Source organism: Lynx rufus, unplaced genomic scaffold, assembly GCF_022079265.1.
Source record: "Lynx rufus isolate CCGP_SWC_20201006 ecotype Redwood Valley unplaced genomic scaffold, mLynRuf1.p SCAF_3, whole genome shotgun sequence".
NCBI classification, from domain to species: Eukaryota; Metazoa; Chordata; class Mammalia; order Carnivora; family Felidae; genus Lynx; species Lynx rufus.
In genome coordinates this window covers 117,645,179-117,664,463 of record NW_025814845.1, presented here as the reverse complement: position 1 = coordinate 117,664,463, position 19,285 = coordinate 117,645,179, and the positions used below count along the sequence as shown (strand labels likewise).

Sequence of the window (19,285 nt, the reverse complement as noted above, 5' to 3'; positions counted from 1 at the left end):
ATGTATACAATAGCCAGCACCTAGTAGGAACTTAATAAATCATAGCTACTAGTATTCATTCAACAACTGATCTCAACATCTAATTGAGAATCAATATGACCCAAGTCGATGTACCCGCTGTTACTAAAAAAAAGGATTCTCATTTGGATATTTATATTTCCCCCGAGGATATAACAGTTGTATAAGAAATGAGAAGTTACATTTCTTCCAAATGAGAAATTTGATTTCTTTAAAACAGATTTATTTAGTAAAAACCATATAAATTGTGAAATGATTGTGGAAAGAATTGTTCATTCTGTCATGTTTGTTTGTGTTCCTGAAGTGATACGCTAAACACTCGCTTTCTTTCGCATGGTATATGTTTGCTTAATTCAAATTTATATTAGGGTTCTTGTTGAGGAGGGATTGCCCCAAGGCTTCCAGAAAAAATTTACTCAGGAGCACAGCTCTGCAAGTTTTAAGACAGCCTCTGAGATAACCCTGGGCTATGTTATTCATTAAATTCACTCTCAACTTGATAGCCTCTGACCTGCACAGGTTGGAAATGACCGTGAAGATAGATGTGTGGGGCATGGTGTTGCTAAATGCATTCATATTTTAAAAGAAGACACAAATGAAGTGTAAAATTTTCAACCAATTGTCAGTTACCTAAAGTAATTTGGGGTAGAGGAAAGCAGTTTATCCCAATCCTTCTAACCCTATCCAGTAGGGATAACAAACTGAGTAGTCTTAGCACTTGGATCTTTAAAAAACAGTATTTTTGGCCAGAAACAGTGGCCATTCCACGAGCAGTAATTTTTTTTAAAGATTAACTAATTGGTCATTTTCAAAGGATAACAGGAATCAACTATCTGTTCTGAAAACTAGAAAATGAAGGAAAAAAATCAAGCATTTATTATGCATTTCTTATATGAATGGTATCACTGGATAGCCCATTGTAAAGGAGGGAAGTGTCTCTTTATGAAACTATTCCAGTAAATGAAAACAAACAAATAAATTAAAAAGAATTGCAATGTCTAATGAATTAATGGATATAGGCCCTGTGTATCAATGGCTGTTGACATGTCCAAAAGGGAGGCAACCAAAAATAATATGTGTTTCCTGGTGAGAGAACATAAAGCCACCTACAGTCTTGCCAAAGAGACCAAATAGGAGTCGGATCAAGCCTTTGGATCCAGCTTCCATTTTCAGGAAATATCAAAGACACAAAAATGCACAGAGCCTCACCGAGAATACAAAATCAGAAAAATCCAGAAGGTATGAAATTCTGCACGTCGCATGGCCTTAATTCTTCAACAGATAAGTGACCAGCAAATAAAAGGGATATTAGAGGAGCCTAGAGATGAAAAGACATTTAAAAGATATATCAAAGTTAAAAAAAAATGGACAAAGCTAAAATACAGTATCTAGGTATGCATATTGGGATAATAAAATTACTTTTTTTAAAAAAGTGTATTTATTTTTGAGAGAGAGAGAGACAGAGCATGAGTGGGGTAGGAGCAGAGAGAGAGGGAGACACAGAATCCAAAGCAGGCTACAGGATCTGAGCTGTCAGCACAGAGCCCGACGCGGGGCTCAAACTCACAAACCACGAGATCATGACCTGAGCTGAAGTTGGACGCTTAACGACTGAGCCACCCAGGCTCCTGTTTCCCCAAATTTTCTATCATGAACATATTGTTTTGTTTTTTAATTTTATTAAAAAAATTTTTTTTAATATTTATTTTTGAGAAAGAGAGAGAGAGCACACAAGTGGTGGAGGGGCAGAAAGAGTGGGAAATAGAGGATCCAAGGCAGGCTCCAGTCTCCGAGCTGTCAGCACACAGCCTGATGTGGGGCTCGAACTCACAAACTGTGAGATCATGACCTGAGCCAAAGTCTGACACTTAACGAACTAAGCCACCCAGCCACCCCTCAAATTCCTTTTAAAAGCATGCCGTTGCTTTTAAAAGCATTACCTAAATGATTACCTTCTTTTGGGGATATGAATGTGTATAAATGATAAAGAAGGAAGAAGTCTCCCACCTTGGGTCCTTATGTTAAATGCTCTCAAGAAATACAACTTTTCCATCAGGATTTTGCAGACTATGTATTGCTTGTTCGAATGAGTGATTTAGACCCAACCTGACACCATGGCTGAAGATGAGCTTCTTGAACTGTCAAGTAGCAGAGATAATCCCTAGGAGTGGCTTGGGGACCAAACACAATCAATCTGAAAGATGGACATCTTTTATTCACTTATTCATTTATTTATTTATTTAATTCACCTATATTAAAAGTTTTTAGAATGCTTAATTTTTTCTATGCATTTGAGACATAGAGATAAAAACTCCATGAATGTGAAGACATGGACAACAAAATCATGAGTTACAACACTGTAATTAATGCTAAAATATGTCCATGGAAGCAGAGAAAAGTTGTAACTCATCCCAAATGAAGAATCAAGTCACGGAAGACACTGTACAGAAAGCGTTACTTGAGTTGAACTTTGAGAAAGGAGTATAACATTGTCCAGTGACTAAGGAAGAAGGGGAATTCTGGAAAGAAGGAACTTCTGGAGGAAAACCAAGATAGGAGACATCATAGCAGATTTGAGGAAGTGGACATAGGTCTATCTTTCTGAAGGCAGAGTGGTAGGAAGACTAGGGGAATAGAAGAATTTAAGGATAAATAAGGTTTTGTAGATAGAAATAAGATAGAGATAATAGGTTTTATAGATAAAATAAGATAGAGATAATATCCAGCAGTGAAGAGGAGCTATCTCTTTGATGGATAGCAAATGGATGGAAAATAAATGGATGGATGAAAATGCCATGCTAAGAACTTTAAACTTAATACTGAAGGTTACCTACAACTATGAAAAAAAAAAAAAACTTAAGCAGAATATGAGCAGATTTGCATTTAAGAAAAATTGCTCTGACAAATGTGTGGCATACTAAGTGGGACTGAATAGTTGTGGAGAAGAACAAGAGTCCAAGTGAGAAAAAAAAAATCACAACCTGCGCTAAGGCAATGGCAGTGATAATGAGAAGGATAGAATGAATTTGAGATCAATGATAAAATCATGATGGAAGTTACGGGAAAGGTGGATGAAAAGTGATCTTGAGATTGCAGAAAGAGAGTGAGAAAAATATTTAAAATATATGCAGGATCCAATCAGATGACAAATATCTAAGAAGGCAACGAAACAATCCAAGTTATTCAGAGAAGAAAATTAGCTACAAATCTTGTGAGGGTGTTGCAAATTCATCGCATGTGAAGACCAGATAATGTGTAAGTAGAATCCAAGGAATCGACGTCAAGCCTGCCCTGTCTGGAGGGCACTAACATCACACCTTGAAAGCTTGGTCTGACATACGGTGGTATAAAAAAGAAAAGTTCACCTTGCACATCTGCAGTGTAAGACCTCACTTCCAGCCCAGACTGCTTATTGGCATGCAACCTCAGCCAACTGAGAAGTGAACCCTAAAAATTGCTTGGGGTGGTAACCTCAAAACGGTATGGCATTACATAATTATATTCTCAACCCCAGGAAGACTTGGATTATGTATCAAAATTATGAAGTAAATAAAATCTATAAATTGGTATTTTTGTGTGAAGGAAAAATATCTGTGCCTATTAGATTTTTGAGGTTTCAGGGAAGTTTTCTTCTTTAATTTTGTAATTCTTAACATAAAATGTGTAAATGATACTTAGATTTTGGGTTTTATTTATTTTTAAATTTTTATCTATTTATTTAGAGAGCACACATGCGTGCAAGCAGGGAAGGGGCAGAGGGAGAGGGAGAGGGAGAGGGAGAGAGAATCTTACACAGGCTCGATGCCCAGCAAAGAGCCCAACACAGGGCTCGATCTCACAGCCATGAGATCATGACCTGAGTCTGAGATCATGACCTGAGCCAAAATCAAGAGTTGGATACTTAACCTACTGAGCCACCCAGGTGCCCCAGATTTTGGGTTTTAAATGATAATTTTACTAGTTTCATAAACAATTCTGGAACACTGCCAAGAATGTAAGATTTAGCATATATATAAGTTTTATTTACTAGATTTACAAGAATTGATTAAGTACCTGGGAAGATTTTGTTAGTAAGATGAAGTACCTTTAAAAGAAATTTAATGTAGATATTTAAATATAGTGTAAGTAGTTAAAATAAACATAAGCAGTTAAAATTGCCATATTAATACATGTAATAATTGAATGTGTAGACTCGAGCAAACATAAAATACTAAAGCAAATGTAGCCTCTGAGTAACCTTTTCTGGGCCCCATAACCTATGAGGACATCCAAAAAAAATTGCATTGACAGATGATTGATGGTCTTTGTCACAAGGGCCACAGAAGAAAGCAATTAAGTAGTTAAATAATGAGGTGCTTATAGGATACACAACAGAGACTGTCAATAGACATCTTGAGACCTGGATTACATTCTGAATGATTATGCTTTCAAAAATGTGCACTGAGTGCCCAGCACATCCCATATGCCCTGGCAATGTGGTAGTGAACAAAATAAACATCATTTGCACGTATTATTAGAGAATAAACATGGTGACCATACAAAAGGTAAATATTGATAACCGCAATGGACAGAATTAAAATAGTGTGAAATGATAAAGAGTGACTAGGGTCTATTTTAGATGAGCAGGAGATATTTATCTAAGGAGGTAAACTTACATTGAAATTCTAATCCCAAAAGAATCAATTTTCCTACAATAAGAGGAAATGGTGCTCTGTTCAGAGGGATGAGCTAGGGCAAAGGCCCTGTGGCAGAAATCAGCTAAGTTTAAGGAAAATATACGCTCTCCAGCTGGGTAAGGAAAGGGCTAGAAGATGAGGTCAGATAATCTGCAAAGGTCCTATTTTATAAGATGAGGTAAGGACTTTGGATTTTATTTTATGTGTGGTAAAAATTTTTAGAGGATTTTGGGCAGAGGAGAAACATCTAATTTCAGTTTTAACCAAACATTGCATGAAGAATGGATGATAAAGGGGCAAGGGGGAAGCAGCAAAGCCAGGATGTTGAACTCGTACTGCTCAGAGGTCATAGTGACTTGGATGGGTGATTTAGGATCTGTTCTACAGGCAGAGGCAACAGAACTTGGTGATGGGTAGGATGGGAGGGATGAAAAAGAGAAAGAGAGGAAACAGAATAACTCATAAATATTTAGCCTGAGGATATGGATGAATGTGGTGCTTCTGTGCTGACATGAAAATCCACAGGAAGGAGAGATTGAAGAGGTGGGTGCAAAATTCAATGGTTGGTTGGTATATAGTATGAATCCAAAAAACAAGGTTATGTATCTACTTTGATTTATAGAGTCATTGAGATAGCAACTACAAAGTTTAGTATAGCCCATTTTAGTGACTGAAAAGAATCCAGTCAGCTTCATGTCTAGAATATATATAAACTCAGTCAACTAGGATGGTAATTGTCTTCCTTAATGAGTATGCCTCTTTCACCACTGTATGTACATTTATAATTTATTTTAAATTGTTGAATATAACCAGTGTAATGCAAATTTATGTTAGTTTCAGTCTACATCTAGGAGAGGCCAGTTGTCTAAAGGAGAAATTTACATTTCAGGGATGCCTGGGTGGCTCGGTGGGTTAAGTGTCCAGTTCTTGGTTGCAGCTCAGGTCATGGTCTCCCATCTTCATGGGTTCAAGCACCACACCAGGCTCTGTGCTGACAGTGCAGAGCCTGCTTAGGATTCTCTCTCTCTCCCTCTCTCTCTCTGGCCCTCCCCTACTCGTGCTGTCTTTGTCTCTCTCAAAATAATAAACTTAAAACTACATATTTAAAAAAATAAAAAAAAATTACATTTCAAATATGGTTATTCAGCATTTAATTGGAAAGTTCACGTTCTTTGGGTGGCTACTAAATGCACTTCAACTGTGTTTAGCCCTTAGCAATAGCTGGGGTTTTGAAAATTCACATAATGCATGTAAGAAATAGACCTCTCATTGGCAAAAATTAGTGATACTCAGGATATGTATAGAGCTGTTTAGAGTATTGTTTAGATTGTTTAGAATCTTATAGGGACATTTCCCCACATTTGGCTCACTGAAAATCCAGAGCCCTGTAACCTATACATTTAGATATAGCACCCTGGGCTGGATCTTGAAATTACCTTCTGTCCACATGCTGGTTCTGAGTATTCTTGGTTGCCTGTCTCCAATAGATGATTGGCCAAATCTTGATACAAGAATATTACTGAATTTGCTTAGGTAAGCCTTGCTATAAGAGGCTGTTGAAAAAGAACAGGAAGAATATGACTTCAAGAGACTTACAGAGCAGATACCATTACTGTGATGTGATTGCTCACTAAAAGACATTGGTGTGGCAGGTAGAATCTAGTCTGACACTTATTTGCATTATATCCTGGTGACAAAAAGTGACAACAGACATTTACCAAAAATAACACACTGGTTTCAGCCAGTTCATATGACCCAGATGAGAATGTATTTTAAATAACCTCAGTAACCGTCTTCTTAAATAAACACTTATTTTTCAATCCCAGTAAGATATAAAATTAAGATTAAAAGGAGTAGAGAATCAAGACCAGAGTATTATTATTTTTGTTTTAAAAGGGAATCTGCACATATGGTGACATAATGTGGTTGTAATGATTAAGAAAATTTGACCTATTTGAGTGACAACTTAAAATCCATGACTGAGTAGTTTATATTTTAGGATTTGGAGTTTGCACTTTGCTACATTATAATGTTAGAACATATTCGTTATATGTGTAAGTTTATTTTGTTAGATTTACACAATTTTTTTAGTACTTGGGAATGTTTATCTTTTAAAGCCAGGTAATTAAAGTAGTACAAAATGAAATTAAATATATTAAATTTATAAATGCTGTTTAAAACATCTGAAATGTTTTATTAACTAAGCTTATAAACAGAAACAAATATTTTTCAAAACATTTGCTATGTTTATAAATAGAACGTAGAGATTTAAAAGCTGAACTTTAGGGGAGCCTGGATGGCTCAGTCTGTTGAGTGCCTGACTCTTGATTTTGGCTCAGGTCATCCCAGGGTTGTGGTATCAAGCCCACAACAGGCTCCACACTGAGTGCGAAGCCTCCTTGGGATATTCTCTCTCTCTCTCTCTCTCTCTCTCTCTCTCTCTCTCTCTCCCTCTCCCTCTCCCTCCGCCTCTCCCTCCCTCTGCCTCCTCCCCCACTGGGACTCAATAAAATAAAATAAAATAAAATAAAATAAAATAAAATAAAATAAAATAAAATAAAACAAAACAAAAATATAAAATGGCTGAACTTTAAAGAACAAAAGGCATTACGATAACTCAAAATATTAAATATTGCATTTTCAAACCAGAAATCAACACAGGGGCACCTGGGTGGCTCAGTCGTTTAAGCATCCGACTTCAGCTCAGTCATAATCTCATAGTTTGTGGGTTTGAGCCCCTCATCAGGTTCTGTGCTGACAGCTCAGAACCTGGAGCCTGCTTTGGATTCTGTGTCTCCCTCTCTCTCTGCCCCTCCCCTGCTCATGCTCTATCTCAAAAATAAATAAACAGAAAAAAAAATCAACACAATTTCTGTATAAAAAGACAACAAATCTCAAGGATACCAAAAACTCAGATTAACAGATAACTCTACTCAAAAATCAAAGTAATATTTAGGGAAATTGATTTTATGTCCAGGCACAAAGGACTTCAGTTAATTCTAGTTTTAGATGCTAATGGAAGCCACTTTCCATAAAATGGAGGCCTAGAAATGAAATACCAATTTTAGTATTATGGAAGGTAGGACCTCACAATTGTAAGTGTTAGATATCCTTATAAGCAAACCTATTGAAATTATTTAAAGAAATGTAGTGATTACATTGTGGGGATCATGAATATGTATCTAAAAGACAAATGAAAAAATAGATGTCTTAACACTGTGCAGATAATGTTGTACAAATGTCCCTAATGGGATAACACTTCCAGTGATAATATCATGCAAAATTCCAAAAGGGCTAAATCTTAAATGGATGTATTCAGGAAAACTGTATTCAGTGACTTGAAAGTGATTCTAACAGTAAGAGACTGATCTTAAGGCCACAAGTGAAGATTTTGCATAGAATTATTTCATGAAATGTGAGATTGGAAAAATTAATCTCTCTACACTAATATGTTATTCTATTAATGTGTGATTGTTAATACGTGCAATCAGATTAACAAGCAAGCATATATCCGGCTAGTCTATCAATGTTCCTGAAAGTATATATTTTTCACTTGCTAAAATACATTTTAAATACTTTTTCTTCTGATCTTCTCACTGGGGAGGAATGGCCAGGAATGGGGAATGGGGAACAGATGGTGAGTGAGGCAAGAGGAAAACTGGAAGAGTGTGATATGGCAGAAACCAAAGGAAAGATGTTTGAGGAAAATAATAGTAGCCACCAGTGTAAAATACTGAAACTAGGCTAAGGAAGCAAGTAGGGAGCTGATCCTTGGATGCAGCACTGGTGATCACTGGTACAGCCATTGAAAGCAGTCTCTGAGAAGTGGGCAAAGCCAGATGGGCATTAAGAAGAATAGCTAAGAAAAAAAAAGAGGCGGGGCGGTTGGTGCCTGGTGGTTAAGCATCAGACTTCAGCTCAGGTCATAATCTCATGGTTTGTGAGTTCAAGCCCATCGTCGGGTTCCACGCTGACAGTGGGGAGCCTGCTTGGGATTCTCTCTCTCTCTCTCTCTCTCTCTCTCTTTCTCCCTCTTTCTCTGCCCCTCCCCAACTCACTCACAAGTGCACGCTCTCTCTCTCCCTCAAAAAAAAAAAAAAAAAAAGAAAAGAAAAGAAAGAAAAAGAATGGATGGAGGGGTGACATCACAGACTCTAAAATTCTCTTTGAGGATTTGCTCCTCTACTACCAATAGCTGCATGTGTGGCTGCCACTCCACCAGCCACTTTTGCCACAGGCTTCAAGGTTCACCCAGCAACCCCCAAACTGGACCAGCGGAGCCCTGGGGGAATCCAGTTTTTCCTCCTCTTGTGGGTGGCAGGCCTTTCTGTCTGCCACAGTCATGTTGGTTTTCCTTATTTTGCCATAGCTGTTAAGAACAAAACTCTTTAGTTATCCTTAAAAATAGTGTCTCTGTGATGTGGTTTGCCAACATAGCAGTATGCTCTGATGTTTATTTCTAGACTCGGCTCATGGTTGAAACATAAATGAAGGTCACCAGCAGTGTTGCACTCTGCTATTAAAAGACATCAACGGGCTGAGGAGTCAGTAAGTGCTTTCTTAAAATGAAAAGTGAGTAAATGACAAATGCCAGGGAGAAGAAAAAAAAAAGAGTCTCTCATCTTATCAGCGAATGCCTTATTATTCAAGATGCAGTCTAAAATGTTATGCAAATGCATTTATTTGAACCAGACATGATTATATTCTTACTTATTAATGGCTATCTTAGCTACTAACACATTCTTTCTAATGGTGAGTTTGCAGCCTGAATAGGTTTTTTGCCAAGACAGAAAGAAAGCCGATGGACTAAGCTGTTTAATCTAAAATCAGAATAGTCACCCTTCTACTTTATTTCAACAGAAATTAAGGCAACATCAGATACCTCCTACTAAAAAGTTTATCTTAAGTTGCAGAAGATCATTTAGAACAATGGCTGGGCTCTCCTTGTTATTCTAGGTAGACTCATGTGACAAATTTTAATAAATTATATTTCTTTCCTGTGTTGTTTTCTATCGTGATCACTTGGTTCCCATTTTGGCTTTTCTTTACTCCTTATCCACACACCCTACTTTCATGGAAGAGAGACATTGAGTGGGCATTTCAGGACAATAGTGGTTAGGAAAGAATTTTCCATGGGGTTCAGCTTATAGGTCACCAGGGTTCTGCATAAAATTAAAGCAAAATCCCCACCTGATTAATAAAGTATAACTTTGCGTTTTTCTCTGTATATTTCCTTTCCTTTCATTCAAGGAGGGGTAGCTATTATAGGGCTCTATGTCTGGTAGGGTTTAGTCATTTGACCAAGTTACATCATTTGGCAACAAGTTAGATTTTCTGGTCCTAGTAAAAGAATAAATTTTTTGAATCCATGAGTTACTTTTAAGTTTCTTATGTTTCAACCATACAACTTGATCATACTGGCTGTGTCAGTTCATCTTTCAATGAACACTAATTATTGCCATGCAGAAGGACCTTAAGAATATTTGTTGAATGGAATGAAACGTTACCTTTGAGTGTTTTTATTTTTAAAAGCCTCTAAGTGAAGAAGCTGAATCCAACACCTACTACTATCATTTCCAAACCACTATAGGAAGAATGAGAATTTTAATGAGCAATATTTTTGGAATGCCAACTGGTAGAGCAGGCGCTTAGGAGGACGTTCAAAGGTTAAACAAAAAAGACTCGTACCTTACCCCCAAGAGCTTTTCATTTCTAAAACACACTGACAAGCACACATAAAATGGGGATTTCAAAGAAGAAGGACGTTTTGTCAAGTTGAAAGACAAAGAAGATCAAACGTTTTTTTAGACTCCAAGTTCAAAGCTGTGTTGAGAGGCCTGGGCGGCACACTAGACTGAAATTCTGAGAAAAAAAAAATCTTTTCTTTAAACTCTTCTTTTATCCAACAGAAAGAGTTTCCAGGACAATAAAGCTTCAATAACACTATTTTTTAGTAATTGTCTAGTGGCATTAAGTACAACATTTCTTTTTAAAAACAGATCCCGTCAGCAAAGTAGGATAATTTGATGAGCTCATACAGTACATTATACACTCCTAGGTGTAGATAGCAGTTGGTACCACACACCTAAAGGTCAAAACCATATAGACTATCTGAACTCTGCTTTCAGTGTGTTTTTACATTTTTCTTCTCTTGGAGGTTAAGAAAAACTTACGATATCAAAGATTAGAATCAAGTTATGCTAACTTTGTAGAATAAGCAATATATAAATATGTAAAGATATTACACGGGTAACATGTAAATCTCAAATTTTAAAACAGCAATACACGTGTGTGTACCCTGTAGGTTTATAATTATGAGTCTACTATATGGTAGTCATTTCTGGCATCAACCATGTAAAACTTATTTTTTGTTGTATAGTTGCATGAGTTATTTAGAGAATCTGTTGCTATTTTTACTGTCTTTTATACCTGTGTTTAGTTCATACGTTTTGCACAAAAAGAGCTCTGCCCTCCAGCTGGTAGATCCCATGGACCCGGGGGAGCCCACAATTGCATTCTCAGTCACGGCTGTGCAAGGTCTCAACTATGAAAACCAGTCACAGAGCATTTCTTCTCTCTCTGTACATTTTCTTACATTAACTCAAGTGTGATGCTCAACATTGTAGGCCAGGGAAACTCTTAAGTAATGAAATTGTACTTCTCCAATGTTTAGAATGAGTTTGAGATTTCATTAATGACTTCATCCTTAGTCTACAAAGCTCCCGGCCAGTACTGAATGAAGAACTCCAAAAACCAAATACAAGAGTCCTGATGACTGCCAGTATCAACAATTTAACATTTTTTCTTTTAATTATGGCTTGGTAACAGTATTCCAAAAAGAATAGAGTTTCATGAATCAGTTTTAAGTTTCGTGAATATAAACACTTTCAGACAATGTGTTGATGTTGTAGAGGACTTCTCGTTTTCCACCCTCTACTTTTTCTTTCTGAAAAAAAGCTACCTTATAGTTTAGCTTATTGTTACTTCACAGTAAACTCTCAGAGCATTTAAATTTTGTTTGGAAAAAGTAACTATTCTGTGTGAAAACATTTGATCCTGCCATCGCATGAAACAGGCCAAAGTGAGGTTTTGAGGATAACTCAGTCTGTTAGTTTCCGGTTGCTGTTGTAACAAATCACCACAAATTTAGTGGCTTAAAGCAATGCGAATTTATTATCTTGAAGTTCTGTAGGTTAGGAATCTGATGCAGGCCTTCCTGCAATGAAATCAATGTGTGGGGCCATGTTCCTTTCTGGAAGCTCCAGGGGAGAATCCATTTCCCTGACTTTTCTGTCTTCTAGAAGATGCCTGCATTCTTCAGCTCATGGTCTCATTCTTCCTACTCAGAGCCAGCAAGGAAGACTTGAGTCCTTTTCACATCACAGCACTATGACCTTTTCTTCTGCTTCCTTCTTCCAACGTTAAGAACCTTTCTGATTGCATTAGGTCCATCCAGAGAATCCCAAATTCTCTCCCTATTTTAAAGTCAGCTGGTTAGCAAACTTAATTCCGTCTGCTATTTTAATGCCTCCTTGCAATGTAGCATAACATATGCAGTCTCCCGGGATAAAGACATTGACATCTTTGGGAAGCCGTTATTCTGCCTACCACACTAAGACTTTTAATGCTGCCAAAAATCTAAGCTCTATCCATGAGTCAGGCACATATAAGTTAACAAACTTTATTCTATGTAGTATTCATTTCCTGTTAAGATACAGGCACAAAAAATAAATAGTAAAAACAAATGATAATAACAAGATAAAGTGGCAGGGGAAGCATGATCATGAAACCCTCAAGAACTCACAAGGGTTGGCTGTTGCTTTCATTTGACAGAGAAGTCACATTTAGGAGACACATTTAGAAGTCACATTGTTTACCGGACACCTGTGCTATCCGGGGTGGTGACTATTTATCATGAGAGGCAATAAAGCTCTTTTTCTAAAGAAAAAACAAAAAGATCCAGGCAGAGCTATATGCAGTTCTAAAAAAGGAGGAGGTGGAGGAGAGAGCATAGTATTTAAATAGTTTAAATAAACTTGGCCATTATCTACAGAAGTCTCCTGAACAGGGTGAATAAATAAACTAGAGGGACTTAGGGCTCCTTCTAACATTGTAAACCTACTGAGGATCTACTAAGTCCTGTTTCTCAATTTATCCCTTCCTCTCACACACCACAGAGCCACAGAGCTTAAGGTTTTCAGGGTATAGAAATAAAAAAATGCTCCCCAAAAGATCCATCAAAACTACAGCATTCTCACCAAATTAGCCTTAGGACTTTTCTCCTGTAAATATGGAAATGTAACTTAAAAAAAAATTTTTTTTGGCGGGGGGGGTACCTGGGTAGCTCAGTCGGTTAAGCATCCCACTCGTGGTTTCGGCTCAGGTCATGATCTCATGGTTTTGTGGGCTCCAGCCCCACATCGGGTTCTGCACTGACAAGGCGGAAACTGCTTGGGATTGTCTCCCTCTCTCTCTTCCCCTTTCCCACTCATGCTGTCTCTGTCTCTCTCAAAAATAAATAAACTTAAAAAAAAAGTTGTTTTTTTTTAAATAAAAAATCAGAACTGGAGGTCAAGGCCGCCTCCAGACACCCAACTGCTGTTTTCTCTAGCTCTGTGGATTTGGAAGAGTGGCAGCAACCTCAGCCTCCAGCTTCTCCAGCAAACTGTAGTGACTGCCGCAGGGCCGTGATAATGTTGCTGGGTTTACTGCAGGTGGGTGAGTCGGTGCTGGGGCAGGCTACGGAGAGGGTGACCAACTGGTGACAACTTCCTATCCACACTAATTGTCTGCACTTCACCCTTGGCCTAGTCTACCTGTCCTGCCTTGCAGTAGGCCACCTGGCCCCCCTGCCTGCCAGGGCGAAAAGTCCCCCATATGTTTTCTCTACAATTCCATTCCTTGGACATGCCATAGCATTTGGGAGAATTCCAACTGAATTCCTAGAAAATGCATGAGAAGTATGGACCTGTATTTAGTTTTAACACAGTGGGCAAGACATTTACTTACCTTCTGGGGAATGGTGCTGCCGTACTGGTTTTTCATAGTAAAAATGAAACCCTGAATGCAAAGAGTATCTACAGATATCTGTCTGACAAACCTGTGTTGGGGACGGGAGTTGCATGTGATGTGCCTAATCCTAACTCTTTTTTGGAGAAGAAAATGTTAAAAACTTGCCTTAACATAGCCGACTTTAGAAAGCACATTTCTATAACTGAAAGAGCGTGCGGGAGAGAGAGAATCCCAAGCAGGTTCCAGGATGTCAGCACAGAGCCAGATGCGAGACTTGAACCCATGAACTGTGAGATCATGCCCTGAGCCAAAATCAAGTGTCGGACACTCAATCAACTGAGCCACCGAAATGTCCCAGAATACTTTCAAAGTTGAGGAGAAAGTGAAGAGAAAAACTTATTTGAAGCGCTTTCTGAGCTCATAATTTCAATAGCCAGCCATTGCTTACATGGAAAGAAAATCAGAAGTCAACTCAATGACACAGTGGCACAACTGTATGCAGATTTGGATGGAAGTTTTAGCCACGTAGCTTGGCTACGGCCAGGTTGGCTCCCTTTGCCTAGTTTCAGACACAGGGACAGAGTTCATCAAGCGGTCAAGAAGATTTTCTATAAAGCAATCCAAGAACACAGATAGTCAAAAGAATTCTCCAAACTTTAGTAGATTCTACTTACAAGGATGGACATCATCTGACAGATGAGGAAACGGCAGCCATGTTTCTTGGACTGCTCTTGGCAGGGCAGCATACATCCTCAATCACTACGCCTGGACGGGCTTCTTTTTGGCCACACGAAACCGTGTAAATTGGAACAGAAAACAGTCTGCGAAGATCTGACTCCTTTAATTTGTGACCAGCTGAAGGATCTAAATTTCCTTGATAACTGTGTAACAGAACCATCAAGACTTTGACCTCCTATAATGAACATGATGAGAATGGCCCAAACCCTCCAGCTACAGCAGGGTGTATCACTCCTCCAGGACATCAGGTGTGTGCTCCTCCCACTGCCAATCAAAGACTTACACACTTATGGGTAGAACATCTGGATTTTAATCCTGATTGCTACCTTTGGGGCAGTCCAGCATCAGGAAAGAAGTTTGCCTACATGCCACTGGAGCAGAGCATCATCGCCACATAAAGGAGAATGTTGTTTATGTTCATATCAAGACAATTTGGTCCACTAATACTTCATTTATGTGAACTTGATCTCAATGACAGGTATTTTTCCCACTACGGATTACACAACCACGATTCACATGCCTGAAAACCCAGTTATCTGATACAAAAGAAGATCAAAATGAAAAAGGCTGCAAGGAACCGATATGTGACACATCACTGTAAACCGCGTAAATATTTGAAGAGAATGAAGTTTACAAAACAACTCCTGGTGTATTTCTCTTTTTTTGAGTGTAATTTTAAGTGACAGTTAGCTTGGGGCACCTGGGCGGCTCAGTCGATTAGGCATCTTGACTTTGGCTCAGGTCATGACCTCACAGTTCGTGAGTTCAAGCCCATTGGGCTCTCTGCTGTCAGCACAGAGCCTACGTCAGATCCTCTGTCCCCCTCTCTCTATGCCCCTCCCCCACTTTAATGTTTGAATAAACATTAAAAAAGTTTTTTTAAACAAAAAATAAATAAAATACAGCTATCTTAACTTATGCTTTTTATATTTTCTTAATTGAATGGTTCCATAAAATCTAATGGCATTTCAGATTATTTCCTAATAGTTTTATGATGGATATTTACTATATATGATTTATTTAAGGAAATCAATCTCATTAGTAAGAAATGACTTAGGGTTTCTTAGTAATTGATAGATTCTTACCAACATACATAGCTCTTGGCAAGTAAGTTCAGGGTATTGAGGTATTGGACTAGATCTGCAAGTGTAAATGCCCACTGAGATACTTGGAAATCTTAGGTTATTTATTTACTGGGTAGTGTTTGTGTATGTAAGGAGGGATGGGTAGGAAATAAACTCACATTTAAAGCCTTGGATAAAAGAAAATCCCATCAATTGTTTTGGTATGAAGATACTCGGCAATGATGGAGCTATGTTGTAGAAAAATGCCCTTTGAAATTTTAACTGGAAGCATGGTTTCCAAGAAATCGAGACAGCTCTGACAACGACTTAATAATGATGCTTCCTAAAAAAAATATAATTATTAACACTAATAATAATAATATTATAATAATAATAAGCACATGTAAATTGATCTAATTACTAAATGTATGTTTATCTACCTCATAAATTTATATGTGGTTCCACATGGTCACATGTGTGTAAAAGCCCAAGATAAAGTCCTTAAGGGATAATTTTTGTTCTCTTTGGCTCTAGGTGGTTTCCTGCTTCCTCTCCAGAATCTAATTAGGGATGTTTCTGGTTTCAGTTGTCGGTCAAAACTTAATTTAGGTTAACAACCTTTTTTTTTTCTTTCTTTTTTTTTTTAAATACAGAATCAGAGATCGGGAACTCCAGCTTTAAGAGTAATATGAAGCAGGGTCCTTGGGAGTAGTATCATTGGTCACATTGTGTGAAGCCTGTGTTCAAGAATCAACTCAAATTATAACTGGGTATCTGACTATGTACCTGTAATTTAACTACATAATCTGTTTTTACCAGATGGAGCCAAAATATTTTCCCTTGGATATAAGGGAAAGATGCTGGAGGACCATAAACTATTTGTGAAGGCAAAATCTCTGTTGTCTGAGGAAAAAAAAAAAAATCGAGGATCACTGGTGGCCACAATTTCTCCTGACAAGTAAAAACATGTACTTACATTATACCTGCAGTAAATATAATTTTTAAAACTTATTTATATCAACTAAATGTAAATTTGGTAGTAAGAATTATTTTACAGATGGAAGACCACTGACTATATATATATATATATATATATATATATATATATATTTTTAAGGCAAGATTACTAATATAACTAAGTTAACAGAGTTAGGAATAGATACAACTGCAACTAGATTTTTGTCATCCCTTTTTCCTTTGGTAGATTAAAAATACTAAGAGAATCCTTATGAGCATGGATGGAAAATAATAGGTCAAAGGAGGGTCAGCCCTACAGAAGTAGCTAACTGCACTTCAGCCTGGATGGAGTAGCAGAAACCAGATTTACTCTCTCACCTGAAAAACAAGGGGACAGGGAGGACGAAATACATGAAACAAGTTTTTAAGACACGGGATATCAAGTAATGAAGGGGATGGTGATCTCTAAGAGAAACAAACAGTTGGCCCTTAGTTCCTTAAGAGATTTTACACAAGTCACAGCACAGTGAAGGGGACCCAGACGGAGCCCCAGAGATGCCTTGAGCAGAGGTCAAAGAATTGAGTCTGGATAGACTTGTAGCTAGGTTTATCAATGTAGTACAGGAATATTAGCATATTGCAGTTAGCATATTGTTTTGCCTTCCCACAAAGATTCTCTATCAGAAACACTCTGGCCCTTATATACATGGTTTTAAGTCTGATTCCTTATTAAAAATGCTTCAGTATGTCTAATTTATCATTGTACTATGTCTGATTCCACAAAATATGATTAAGGATTTAATATATTAAGTTTCATCCTTTGAATTGCTCCCATTAGGAAAATAAGTAATCAGGACCATCCTGAAAAGTACACGTATGCATGCTATATGGTCTATTCACGTTCCGAAATGGAGTAAAACATTCTACATGAGCAGAAGCTTGTCGGTGACTCATAAAGGTCGCCCTCACACACATCATTACAATATCAGCCAAGAGTTTGCCAAACCATGACCAAAATGAAAAGGAGAAAGATATATTTGCCCCACATTAAGTGTCAGCTACTAGATTCTGTACAGAGGTATCAGCTTAATAGCTATTTGTCATAGTTGGGCCACACTGAGCCAAAATAGCCAGCCAGTGACTCAGTCATCAGATGCATGCTTTGCCCTGGAGAGAGCTTGATGCAGCCAAGGCAGCTGTGCAGCTGAAGCAGACCCTAGGGCTGCCTAAATACCTCTACCTCTGCTGGTTTTAGTGGCTTAGCTGGTGGCCCAGCACAGACCCCCTCCCCCAGAGATGGTCACCATGCCCTTCATAGGCTGGGGTGGTTTACCATGTCCCTTTATGGCCACAGGTGGGCAAAGGAGCACCTAGAAAACGCAAGTGAATTATCTGGATTCCACTCATATTCCTGTCACCATCGTGTAAAAACAGCCCTACCCGCCTCCTGATGAAGAGAGTCACTTATCTCTGCCCAGACTGATCCCTTCTCTCCTATTGGTCTCTGGACATAAAAAGCCAGAAATGGTACACTACCCAACCCACCACAAATGGATTATCTATGGGGAACACAATGAAATAGAAATACCTTTGATTTAGGGGTGCCTGGAAGGCTCAGTCAGTTAAGCGTCCAACTTCCGCTCAGGTCATGATTTCATGGTTCGTAGGTTCGAGCCCCATGTCAGGTTTTGTGTTGACAGCTCAGAGCCTGGAGCCTGCTTCGGATTCTGTGACTCCCCCTCTCTCTACCCCTTTCCCGCTCATGTTCTGCCTCTCTCTCAAAAATAAATAAATGTATTAAAAAAAAGAAAAAAAGAAATACCTTTGATTTAATGAGTATCAGCGACTTAAAGGATTATCAAATCCTTGCAGAGTGTTGCCTCTGAGCTGCTGCCATCAGTGTGTCTTCAGCACACCATTACACGCTTCTAGAAGCCATCCTGGTAGTGAGTTCACACCATCTTCCAGGATTCCAACCAGGATGTTAAGTCCTATTAAGACAGCTCTTATCCTGCAACCCAAGGACCTAATGTGGGTGCTATTTAACTCTCCCCTAATTTATGTTCTGACTTGACCTTCATCCTGATGCCTGCCTCACGTACTCTTCCAGCTGGCCAATTCTTACAGCTCCTTTGAGGTAGGGTTTATTTTTCTCTGCAAGCCCAGTACCTCTCCAGCTGAGTGTTGCTTAGCCCTAATTCAAGGCCTAGTAACCTGGAGATAGGACAAGTCCTGAAGGGGGCACCTGTTATCGAGGGAGAGCTCGGCTTTGCCAGCCAGCTTGGGGGTGGAGTGGGAGTGTCTGCCCTTACCAGAGAAGGGTGGGGCATGACTGTAGGCTCAGAAAGTTCAGTAGTCAGCAGAGTAAACATCTTTAGCAGCATCCATTCAGGTGCCTCCACCTCACTTGTCGGGGTCCTGGCTTTTCCCAAAAAGTGCCTTGACCTTGGCATAACGGACCTGCCTTGATTGGCGACCGTCTTTGAATTTTATCCAGACAGACTATTAAATCCTGGGCTTGGTCCTCAGTTTTCTCAGCCATCAGGCTGAGATGAAAAACTAGTTCCAAGGGCCTCTGGCTTTCACACCAGGCTTCCCACTGCCTGTTATTGCCCTCAGCTGTTCATTACGTTTCTATAGAATAAGAATGGCCTAGCAATAGCCATACAACGCTTTTATCCTCACAGTTACAATTTTCTCCATACTTCTCAAACGCCAGCCAGTGCACTAACGCATTCCTCCCTCCCACACCAGCCCAGTTCACTGCCAGTGCAAGGTGTACAACTTGAACTTGCGCCAGCCAAATGCCTGTTCTCCACT

At 38.7% G+C, this 19,285-nt stretch overlaps 1 pseudogene; it reads left to right on the top strand.

Annotated features, from left to right (window-relative positions):
• The first annotated feature begins 8,300 nt into the window (after positions 1–8,300).
• Positions 8,301–15,005, top strand: LOC124521144 (lanosterol 14-alpha demethylase-like; annotated as a pseudogene).
• The last annotated feature ends 4,280 nt before the right edge of the window (positions 15,006–19,285 follow it).